This window comes from Trematomus bernacchii, unplaced genomic scaffold, assembly GCF_902827165.1.
Source record: "Trematomus bernacchii unplaced genomic scaffold, fTreBer1.1, whole genome shotgun sequence".
NCBI lineage: Eukaryota > Metazoa > Chordata > Actinopteri > Perciformes > Nototheniidae > Trematomus > Trematomus bernacchii.
This window is the reverse complement of record NW_022987881.1, coordinates 502,036-514,658: the sequence shown is the minus strand read 5'-3', so window position 1 is coordinate 514,658 and position 12,623 is coordinate 502,036.

Sequence of the window (12,623 nt, the reverse complement as noted above, 5' to 3'; positions counted from 1 at the left end):
TAAGCAAGTACTGGGTTTAAGAGTAGTTTCCTGACGTAGAATAAACAATGCTTCAGGTGGATTTCTATTAAAAAGGGCCCTATTATGTTTTTGAGGCTTTTCCCTTTCATATCATATAAAAGGCAAAAACACTACATACTGATATACACCTGAACATCAGCAGGAGAGGACTCTTTAAAGTAGAGACACTACATACTGATATACACCTGAACATCAGCAGGAGAGGACTCTTTAAAGTAGAGACACTACATACTGATATACACCTGAACAACAGCAGGAGAGGACTCTTTAAAGTAGAGACACTACATACTGATATGAACCTGAAAATGAGCACATTAGCGCCCCTTTGAAAAAAAAAAGCATGTTACAGAACTGTTAAAGCACTGAGTGAAGACTCAATGCATTTTGAAGCCATGTTTAACATTTGAAGGTTATTTTTTAGTTTCTGTGCTGCTTGGTGTCTTTTTAGAGGCAGCAGTGCCTCAGACACACCATGTCAAATGCAGGAAGGGTTATAAGCTCTAATCTCTTCCCCGTGACCCAGATGAAATCCTGAGCACACCCGGCCCTCGTCTCAGAAGAACCTCCCTCCACCAGCTCGCCTGTGATCTGTGCAAACAGCCGCTCCATGGATGAATGGACTTTGTACACCCTCAAGAACACCAAATACCAAAGCCTGTTACCTAAAGAGAGCTTATATAAGAATCAGCTGCAGCTATTAATCATTGTGGTTTAACAATGACTATCAACCTTTCATAAAGTCAACAAACAAGTGAATAAACCAGTTGTAGTCTAAACTTTGTTGTCTTAAGTGTTTCTAAACTAAAAATAGAATTACAAAACAATGTTATTGACATTACAGAGGGATTACAATTGTTGAATATGCTGCACACGGATCACAAGGGCTTTTAGACCTCATTAATTGTATCTTTCCATCTGCAGGTTGTCTTATTATTGAGCTTTTAGCAACCCCTTTTGAGACAGTAACTGACATTATGAGAAAAATGCAAAAACATTTTCGTATACTACTTTTGTTGGACGATATATTGCCCTGGAAATAATTCAGATAAACAATATTATTGCTATGTATGCAACCTATAAAAGCATAGTACACCCTCTCAAAGAGCATTCAGCTTTTAAAGGGGCCCTAACATGCTCATTTTCAGGTTTGTTTTTATACTTAGTGTCTCTACTTTAAAGAGTCCTCTCCTGCTGATGTTCAGGTGTATATCAGTATGTAGTGTCTCTACTTTAAAGAGTCCTCTCCTGCTGATGTTCAGGTGTATATCAGTATGTAGTGTCTCTACTTTAAAGAGTCCTCTCCTGCTGATGTTCAGGTGTATATCAGTATGTAGTGTCTCTGCTTTAAAGAGTCCTCTCCTGCTGATGTTCAGGTGTATATCAGTATGTAGTGTCTCTACTTTAAAGAGTCCTCTCCTGCTGATGTTCAGGTGTATATCAGTATGTAGTGTCTCTACTTTAAAGAGTCCTCTCCTGCTGATGTTCAGGTGTATATCAGTATGTAATGTCTCTACTTTAAAGAGTCCTCTCCTGCTGATGTTCAGGTGTATATCAGTATGTAGTGTCTCTACTTTAAAGAGTCCTCTCCTGATGATGTTCAGGTGTATATCAGTATGTAGTGTCTCTACTTTAAAGAGTCCTCTCCTGATGATGTTCAGGTGTATATCAGTATGTAGTGTCTCTACTTTAAAGAGTCCTCTCCTGCTGATGTTCAGGTGTATATCAGTATGTAGTGTCTCTACTTTAAAGAGTCCTCTCCTGCTGATGATCAGGTGTATATCAGTATGTAGTGTCTCTACTTTAAAGAGTCCTCTCCTGCTGATGTTCAGGTGTATATCAGTATGTAGTGTCTCTACTTTAAAGAGTCCTCTCCTGCTGATGATCAGGTGTATATCAGTATGTAGTGTCTCTACTTTAAAGAGTCCTCTCCTGCTGATGATCAGGTGTATATCAGTATGTAGTGTCTCTACATGTCTCCATGTTTTCATGTTCAAAAAGCTCTTTATTGTTCTCATACTGTCTGTGCTGCAGCACCTCTTTTCACCCTCTGTCTGAAACCAGAGCCCAGTCTGCTCTGATTGGTTAGCTGGCCGGCTCTGTTGTGATTGATCAACCGCTTAGAGATGTCCCGCCCCTTAGCCTATCACGTACAATGTGTTGGAGCCCTTTTAATGTCACAGGGACATAATATCGACAACACCGACTGAAGTGCTGATGGACAAACCAAAATATCAAAGTCAAGGACAGACGAAGGTTGACTGCTCAGTAGTTATATAGTTGGAAGAAGAAAAACATCCTTTTCTTTGTTACAAGATGCCGATGTTGGTATTTTTCTGTCAGTTTTTAAATATGAAAGGCACATTCAAAAGTACGTTTAGGCTGCGACTCGGCAAGATGCATTTGAGCCATTCAAAGTTTAAATGGAAAGCTGAGTCACTGTTTACTAATCATATAAATCAAAGGAAAGGAACTTATTAACCTCAGCTTCATACTTCATTTTGTCCGCCGTATTTGTTGCGTCTGTCTTGTGACGGGCTCTTCTCCTCCTCCTTCGTCTTCTTCCTCCTCTTCCTCTCTATTTGCAGTCCACATAGTTCAGCTGCAGGATTCAATGAGCCACCAGAGCCGCTCGTTCATCATTTCATGCATCCTCCCATTTCTTAGATAGATGGCTGAGAGCTTAACATTTTCTCATTTCTGTTGTGCTCGAAGACATAAATCAAAAGTTCAAAATGTCCTCAAGAGTTTACCCTTGACAGGAAAGTAAATGGGAATCCTGCAGAGTTCTGTATACATCCGCCCCAAAAACATTTCTTTGAATGTTTGCTGTCAAAGTGCCAGAAATAATTGTCTTTTTTCTTTGCAATCTTCAGTCAAGTTGGCTGCATTTTTAGATGTCTTGTCATACGATACTTGGAGAAGTGTGCATCTTATGATGAGTTGAGTTTTGTTGAGTCATTGCCCAGGTTATTAAAACATGTGAAGGCATGAGCAATGATGCTTCTTTCTAATGATGGAAGAACGACAAAAAGGCCTCCAGTCTTACTAAAAGTTTCCGTTCAGAACTTTATTTTCTTCTACAAGTCTATCGTCAACTAAAAAAGTACTATTGAGATAACTGAGAAGTAAACTGTTAAATGTTTCACTTAAAGGTCACCTGTCATGCTATTTGTAGCCAATAGCATAGGTCTCAGATATATACAAATATATAAAAAACATGTCTATGAAGTGTTTTGCTCAAAATACCAAACAGATCACCCATTCTAGCCATGCCTCATATCCCTCTATTTCACTTCCTGTTTCTAAAGTGCTGATTTGGGGTATAAAGCTTTAAAATAAAAAAATGAATTGATAAAAAATAAAAAAGGAGGGGTCTGAGCTCATGCGGGACCCGGCAGCTACTGTCTAAACTAAATACTGCCGTGATGAAACTCCATATCATGGATTATCAAGGATTATTTCTGAAACAGTATGGAGCTCAAAGGCTTTCTCTCTTGCCGGTTATACCACAAGGTGAGTTCCTTTTTATTTCCTGCTTCTTCACACACATGCTCTCCAGTACAGGTTAGCTCTGAGTGTTAGCGATGCTAATGTAAACACCGACCATATTACGTCCAAAACAGTCGGGCATTGTTTTTGATAGCAACGTTTCTGATTGGGCCGTGGGTCCACATTTCAGATATTACGTCATATCGGACGCAAATCTGGATCAGCTCCGTTGTTCCCCCGTTTTTAGAGATGTGGGTACGGAGGAAAAGAGAGAGGGTTTTATTTTCTGAAGCTGCGTGAGTTCCCTGACACACCGGGGACACATATTTATATATAAAAGACATCAAAAAGTGCATTTTGCATGATAGGTCCCCTTTAAAATCTTGATTGAATGATTTCTTGAGACACCGAGCAGACAAGAAGAAACATAACAAATCATTTGGAGTTGATTGATAATGAATTTAACCCCAATATTCCTTTAATTTATCTCTGTTCTGCTCTTGACGTATTCCCAAGGGAAATATCTGGCTCTTACAGTAAAAGGCTAAATGCTCCTTTATTGCCAAATAAACAAGTTTTACGTAGGATACTTTTTTCAAAGACCTCTAAGCAATCAGACTTCCTCATGCATCCAGTGGAATTGCCCTCTTGTGGCCATTTAAATAATGCAAATGTGGCACTTAATGTCTTCATTATTAGTCCCATTATTTTGTCTTTTGACAATACTGGTTTATACTATAGCCATCAGTTTAATTTTTTTGTCATAGTTTGGTAGGCACAGTGGTACAGCCCCACCTAGTGTCAGCAGAAAATAATAATTCCAAAAATATGCAAAAAAAATTTGTTAAAATATATTTTAAGATCTTGTTTAGTCGTCTGATTCGTCTGTGCATTGCTGTTTTAGTCTGCATTCTTCTAATTAGTGTCCACAGTGTGCCTATTGAGCCGTGTTGAGCGATGTGGGGCTAGCCCCTCTCTCTGCTGTCAAAGTGAATGGGTGCTGTAAAAACTACACTGCGCAGGCTCAGAGTCTTTTTCTATTCAATGTGTGCGGCAAAAAAATAATCACCATAGAGAGGCGAAGTCCCTCCCTTTCTGGTGGACCTCCATGGGACCTTATTTCTGAAAATTATGTATTGAAGTCAATGGCGAGAGAAACGTTATCTTTCGATCCCGTTTTAATTGTGCCACGAATTACACATATGATGTTTGTCAATTTAAAAGATAATTTTTCAAGTAAAAATGTTTTGCCGTCAAACTGTGAAGTAAGACTTTTTTTGTGTGAAACCGCTCAATGAACTACATCTCTGGTCTCGCACAACAACACACGTCACCAAGATGGCCGTCACTACTGTCTTGCCAAACAAGGGATTGACTACCCTCACTATCACCACAATGAAACCAGGGTTGCCAACTCTCACGCATCTGGCGTGTGACACACGCTTTCACTCTCAATCTCACGCTCTCACGCTGCCCAAACTATTCTCACGCCAAAAACAAGAATACGAAGACTAGAAACGGTTTTGAAAACTTTTGTCACGTAGTGATCGTCTTCTCAATAGAACATCTTTGATAATGTCTTCTGGCCAATCAGAATCACGATAACGGCGTGGTGTTGTTGCAGGAAGTCCCGACGGAGAATACTTTTGTGTAGTACATATACATCGATACAACATTGAAGAAACACACTCCTCAATGTCAGTTTCAGTGTTTTAATGACAAAGATGACGACACCCTGAAACAGAGTAATACAGCGAGGAAAGCTGACAAAGTATTACATACGTGCATGTCATCATTAACACAACACAAATATATGCTACGACACCACGTATATATACACCAACAATAGTGGGAACAGTCTTACATGTGTGAGTGGATGAACGTCTCGACACGAGGCGGAGTGAATGAACAATGTTTGAACTAAAATGGCCGCTCAGTACTACCGGGTCAGAGCGCGGCATATCCGGTGCGACAGCAGTGAGACGCTGCCCTCTAGTGGCCGGCGATAAACTCTTCATCCCCCCCAGACCGGAAAGCTATAGGCTGGAATAGATTAACGGTCTAAATCCCGTATCCAGCTGCCGGACTCGGGCTCGTAGCGTGCCGGCGGCTTCCTCACGCAGCCCGGCCGAGTGGGCTGGGGCAGCGCCGGCGGCGACTGCGGCACCGGGAGCGGTGCGCCCAGGAAGGCACCCGTAGGAACGCCGAGGTCAGAGGACGCCTCATCAGCAAGCGCCGGTGGGGAAGCGCCCATAGCCGAGTCGCGGGGACCATCAGCCGGCCGCTGAGCAAGCCCCTGGGGCGTCACCCAGCCCGGGCGGATAGGTGGGGGCTGATGTCCCAGGGCAGCGGGCGGCGGCGACGGCGTGAAGGAAGTGCGCAGTGTCAGACGTCCCGAACCGTCAACCCTGATCCGATACTGGTCATGGTCCAGCGACTCCACCACGATCCCTGACCTGTCCCATTTGCGGGGGTTCGGGCCTTGCTGGTTCTGGAGGAATACCCTTTCGCCGAGCGCCAATGGGCGGAGCGGTCTTGAGTGAGTCCCCAGAGACTCGGTGGTACAGGACATACGGGTCCGAAGGGCGTCCTCCTTCGCCGCCCATGCCTCGCGCCATAGCGGGCGGATATGCGGGTTCGAGAACTTCTCGAGGCGGTTCACGAAGGAGAGCGAGCCACGAAGGGGGCGGCCGAAGATGATCTGCGCCGGCGAGAGGTTGCAGTCGGGGTCAGGCGTGTTCCGCAACTGCAGCATAGCACGCAGGAAGCGGTCCTGATCAAGGCTGCCCGACGGGCCGGTGTTGGACATCAGGAGGCGCTTAGCAGTCTTAACTGCAACTTCCGCCCTCCCATTCGACTGCGGAAAGCTAACGGAGGACACACGGTGTTTGACGTGCCATAAGCGGAGGAAGTCCTCAGTGTGGCTCGCCTTGAATTCCGGACCACCGTCGCTCGAGAGCTCCTCCGGTACGCCGAAGGTAGCGAAGAACGAGCGGAGGTGTTGGACCAGGCCAGCTGAGCCCGCCAGGGCAGTACCCGCCGTAGAACTCAGGACCTCTACCCAGCCCGAAAGCCGATCCCCGACAACTAGGTAGTGGCGGCCCCCATAGTCGAAGAAGTCAGCAAACACCGCCTCGAATGGCGTGGACGGGGGTGGTGACGGCAGGGGGGGTGTAGCTGCCTGTGACGGAGCATTGCGGTTGCAGTCTGCACACCCGTCCCTGGTGGCCTGAATGTCCCCGGACATCCCGGGCCAGTAAACTATGGCTCGGGCATGCTGCCCCATCGCTGAGGTCCCCTGGTGAGCGGCATGGAGATGCCGAAGGACTCTCCCACGGAGGGATGGGGGGACCACGACGCGGTCCCGATAGAGCAGGACGCCGTCCTGTGCGTAGACAGACTCACAGACCGATGACAGACTCGCCAGGGCAGGGTCGTTAACGTCAATCCCACCCTCCTGCTCGATGAGTCGGAGGAGGTGGCCGAGGCATCCGTCAGCCGCTGTCTCCCGTGCGAGGAGGGGCCAAGAGACGGCTCCGAGCTCCCGTGCGTCGTCGCGGATGGAGGCCATGAGTGCTGACTCCACGGCGTCAGGCCCGCTCGGCAGCCCCAGTGATAGGCCGTTCGCTGAGCCCGAGGGGGAAGGATGCCTTGACGTGGCATCAGCGGCATAGTTGCTCTTGCCAGGCAGATGCACAATGTCGAAGCGCCATGGGAGGGTGCGCTGCTTGAGTCTAAACAGACGCGAATTTGTTATCTCATCCAGCGTACGGTCACCAAAGATCTTCACCAATGGCTTATGGTCGGTGACCACGACGAGGTTGTCGGACCCCTGCGTGAAGTACCGCGTCTGTTCCAGACCCCAGGCCACAGCTAGGGCCTCTCCCTCGACGGCCGCATAGCGCTGCTCCGCAGGGGACAGGAAACGCGAACCCGCGAGGGTGATCCTCCATCCTCCTGGACAGCAGTCCGGTATGCCCGAGGCACAGTGACAATGTTGCTGGAGCAGGAAGTAGCCAATGCCACGCATGGACCAGTCAGGGCGGAGGCAGGTACGCTTCTGCATGTCGTAGATCTCCACGCCCTCGCGGATGGCCTCCATTATGTCTTGCTTGGACGTCTGGAAGGCCTCCTCCAGAACGGGGGACCATAAGAACACACAGCGCGGGCTGAGGAACGGCTTAAATGGGGCCATTGTGTCACGCAGCTGGGCGTAGTTAGCCACCTGGTTGACGAGGCCAAACCAACTCCTGATGTCCGTCGTGGAGCCTGGGGTTGGGAAGTCCCGGATGGCGTCCAAGTATTTCGGGAGCAGTTCGATGGTAGATTCCGACACCCTGAAGCCGGCGAAGTCGACGCACCTCTCCGCGAACTGAAGCTTGTCCGGGTTCAACACGATGCCCGACCGGCCGACACGCGTCAGGAAGTCGATGGTCCTCCACCAGTGTTGCTCCAGGTCGGTGTCATAGTGGATGGTGTCATCCACACAACGTTCCTTGCGTTCATAGTCCGAGAGGACGGCGTCAAACCGACGGTTGGAGCCATCCCCTGATGACAGGAAACCCTGTGGTGCCCTGGTGTAGCGCCAACGGCCGAAGGGCGTGATGAAGGTAGTGAGGTGGCGATCCGACTCACGCAGGGGGACGCTGTGGTAGCCGTTCCAGGCATCCGTGACGGTCTTCCAGGTGCCCTTCGGGACGCGGCGTGCAAGGTGGAACGGGGACTCAGTGGCGAAGGTCTCACGTTGGCAGAACTTGTTGATGGGGGAGAGGTCCACGGTCCTGCGGGGGGAACCGTCGTGCTTCCGAGTGACTACCATGCGATGGCACCACGCCACTGGCTCGCCGTATGGTACGCGTTCAATGACCCCGAGGGCTTCGTCCCGCAGGAGGTCATCGTGGACCCTCCGCTGCCAGTGTAGAGGCACTGTAGCCGCGGTGTGGCATGCCTTAGGCGTAGCTGCGGGGTCCACGTGCATCTCGATAGGTGGCCCCTCCATGCATGGTAGTGCCCGATGGGGGCAAGTATTGAATGTCGACGAGGCATATCTCCCGAGCAGCCAACCTTTCATCCGGCTGTTGTTCTCTGGCGTACAAGGGAACGGCAGAGCTGCGGGGCGCGCCGGGGGGACCGTGCGCTGAGGACATGAGCACTGGGCGTCCTGGGGGTCACCTGGCCCCACGCAGCCGCCGTTGGTTGACCTCGTCGCATTGACGGATAAGGGCTGGTCTGGCGTGTCAGCCGTGTCAGGGCCACACCCGTCCTGGGGCCCCCCTGCAATGTCGTCCGACGGGAAGCCCACGGGCAAGAGGCCGAGGTTGAGCAACGACTCGTAGGATAGGTACATGGCCCGGACTGAGCTGCTCACGTATACCATGGAACGGCAGGATGTAACACGCCCCCCGCTGCAGGTCGTCGAGAGCCTGGCGAAGAACGCTCCCTCGATGGCTATAGGGGAGCGGTTGGCGGCCGACAGGCTGAGGCTGACGGGTCGCAAGTCGTCCCGCGCGAAACCGCAGGCCAGGAACTCCTCCAGAGACCAAAGGTCCGACTGCGCGCCAGTGTCCGCGACGGCGGATATCCGAGCTCCGTCGGCCGAGCCCCAGTTGCTGGTGCCATCCCTCAGCCCGACTGGCAAGTCCATCGAGATGGTGATCAATGCTCGGGGGTGGTCTCTCATCCTGGCTCGTCTCCATTCGCCTTTGGAGAAGATGTGGTGCTCGAGTCTGATAGGCCTGTTGAGACAGCCGTGCGACGTAGGGGCGCGGCGTCGGCGATGGCTCCCGTGACGTCGGCCAGGGCGGGCTCCAGCTCGCACCGACGAGACCTGGGAGACCAGCTCCGACCCCATGGCAGCATGTTGACTGTCGGATGACGGCTGTGGACGCCTCTGTCGTCGGCGGGCCCTGTAGCAGCCGATGCACACCAGGTGAGGCTTCGGATTCCACCCGCGAGGCCCCTCCGTGAAGACGTTGAAGACGCTCTTACATTCCGGGCACGAGGCACGTTTAGCCCCGGCCGCAGGGCTCGGGGCGGGGCTCGTCTGTGGAGTCGTCTGCAGGCGCCGGAATGACGACATGGCTGATAGGGAGGACGACGGGAGAGCGTTACGGGCCATCTCTTTGTTCTCGACGAGTGTAATTACATCGTTAACTGGCTTGACCAGGACATCAGATGTCCCCAGCGTCTCGCGGCGTATGTCCGAGTCATAGATGCCATTGAGCAGAACATCACGGATAATGTGGTCGGTATAGTCCACGTCTTTACCACACTCGCATACCGCATTATATGCGCATGTCTCTGCTTTACCCCGCATTCTGGCAGCGAATGCGCGGAATGTCTCGTCGCGTTCCTGGCGTAACTGGAGTAGCTCGGTGCGCAGGACGCATGTAGCGACTGGGATGACAGCTAGGGAACGCATGACGGCGATCAGATCTGGCAAGGGTCCGGAAGCGGCGTCGGGGACGGCTTTCAACAGGCTGTCTCCAAGTACAGGCCCAGCGCACTGAAACAGCTGGAATGGGGCCTGGGCATTCCCTATGCCTGAGCCGGCGCGGAATACATTCCAACGGCGGATGAACATGTTCCATTCCTCTATCGATACGCCCACATCAACTTTGGGCCGATCGAGTCTCGGGCCGTGAGGGGCTGGGGCCTGGGCTGGCGCGGCCATGACAGGCGCTGCGTGCTGGTGGCTAAATCCATGAATCGTCAATAGGGCAATGACGAGTGCTTCAGATACGTCTTCGGATTTGAACTCGCAGCCGGGGGCAGGGCATCCAACAACGACCATGGTGTCGTCATGAAGAAACACACTCCTCAATGTCAGTTTCAGTATTTTAATGACAAAGATGACGACACCCTGAAACAGAGTAATACAGCGAGGTAAGCTGACAAAGTATTACATGCGTGCATGTCATCATTAACACAACACAAATATATGCTACGACACCACGTATATATACACCAACAATAGTGGGAACAGTCTTACATGTGTGAGTGGATGAACGTCTCGACACGAGGCGGAGTGAATGAACAATGTTTGAACTAAAATGGCCGCTCAGTACTACCGGGTCAGAGCGCGGCATATCCGGTGCGACAGCAGTGAGACGCTGCCCTCTAGTGGCCGGCGATAAACTCTTCAAACATTACGTGTTGATAGAAATCAACACGTAATGAAATAAGACCCCACGGTTTGATGATTGATAGGTGTGTGGGCTGTCTTTCATTTTGACACACAGAACAATGGGGGCTATCCACCCTTATCCACAATGTAAAGTAATTCACACAGCCTCTTCCCTCTTCTCTCTGTGAGGAGCAGCAGCTTCAGCTTTCAGAACAAAGTAACAAAAAACTAAAATGGCATTCATTTTTTTAAATGTGTAGTAATAGATTTATTTATTTTTCTTCTCAAGAGAGTACCAGAATGTGTATTTTATGTTAGTATTTCAAAAAATCTCCTGGGGGAGAATCCCCCCAGACCCCCTACAGGTGTTGGGTTTTCAGCATGTCAACTCTTTCACTTGTGGGGAAATTGCAGGATTGGCTCCAGGTCGCCTTTTTTATTTACTACAAGACAAATGTGCCCTTTTATTTCATACAGTTCAATTTGGATTGAGAGAGACAGGGAAATAATCTAAACCTCACGCGTGGCGTTTCACTGTCGGGGGGAGCGTGTATGTAATTACATTGCAAATACTGACTTGAGCCCCACCACTGTATGGGTTAGCCCTACCATAGATTACCCAACAAAAATACTCTGGAGCCGCAACTGCCGACCCGTATTGCGCATGCGCAGATCTAAGATCCAGTAGAAATGATAAAAAAGTAACAGTCTGCTGCTTATTGTTCTACTAGGCCAAAATAGAGTCAAAGAGTATATGAGAGTGAGAGTGTGTTAATTAATATATTTGGCAGTTTGGAGTAAGTCTGTAGATTTGTTTCTGTGTGTGTTTCATAGGCCTCTCACGATAATTAATTTTGTTGGATACATTTTCCCGGAAATTATTGCGATAAACGATAATATTGTCGGCACCGTTGTATGACCATTTTAGACCACTGACATAATGATAATATATAATAATAATTCAAGTACATCCTTTCAAACTGCTAGTCACATCCTCATGTAAATGGCAATTTATCGAGGTCAGAAAAGTTATCGGGTTCATTTTTATTTATCGTACGATAAGTCAATTAATTGCTTATCGCGACAGGCACACAATAAAACAGTGGAAACAAACATGTTTGACTTTCATTAGTGAATGAAACTGTGTGCCCTTTATAGTCTGTGTCCATTATTGTGTATTTGTATATATTGTATATATATCCTATATGCTAAGGTCCCGCTGCTGACACGATAGCAGTCATTTAGTGCGCATATGTGTAATTAAACCCATGATATCAAAATCTCACTCCAGCCAGGTACCCAAAGTTGGCAACCCTGATGAAACACGTCCAGAAGAATGCCATGCAAAGCTGCCTGCCTGCCTTCCTGCCTGCCTTCGATTCTCCCTGAACTGCCTGATCTTTTTAATGTTCAATGTTAACCATTTGTGCAGATAGCATGAAGTAATAAAAGATCGCAGATGCTAATGTAGCGTTAGCGTTAGCATGTCTCCCTCGGGGGCATCCGGGCTTAAAGGTGTATTATAGAATGATCACACGGGGTGTGACAGTACTCTTCAAAGGGTTCACGAAATATGACTACTACTCTTACTGTTTAACACTTTGGTTAACTTAATGTTACTTCATGTTAAGGCTAATAAAAATGACAAGGCTAAGCCGACTGTAATGCTAACTAACGTGCTTGCTACTAGCTAGGCAGCTAACTTGATCCAGCCACTCCTGGTCCTTTCATCAGACGGGAAGCGAAAGAACGAGCAAGACCCATTGCTGGTATGATTACAGCCTGGTACAAAGCACACAGGCATCTTGTTAAAGTTATCTTATCTTAGCTATCTCTATTTTAGTGGAGGAAAACAGTTATGACATCACTTACGCGACTCTGGGATTTGTAGTCTTTCTAGTTGCGTATTTTTCATAGTCTTATATTTCAACAGTTTTACGACAAACTCTGGACATGGAAATGATTTTTTAAGATTGACAAACATCAT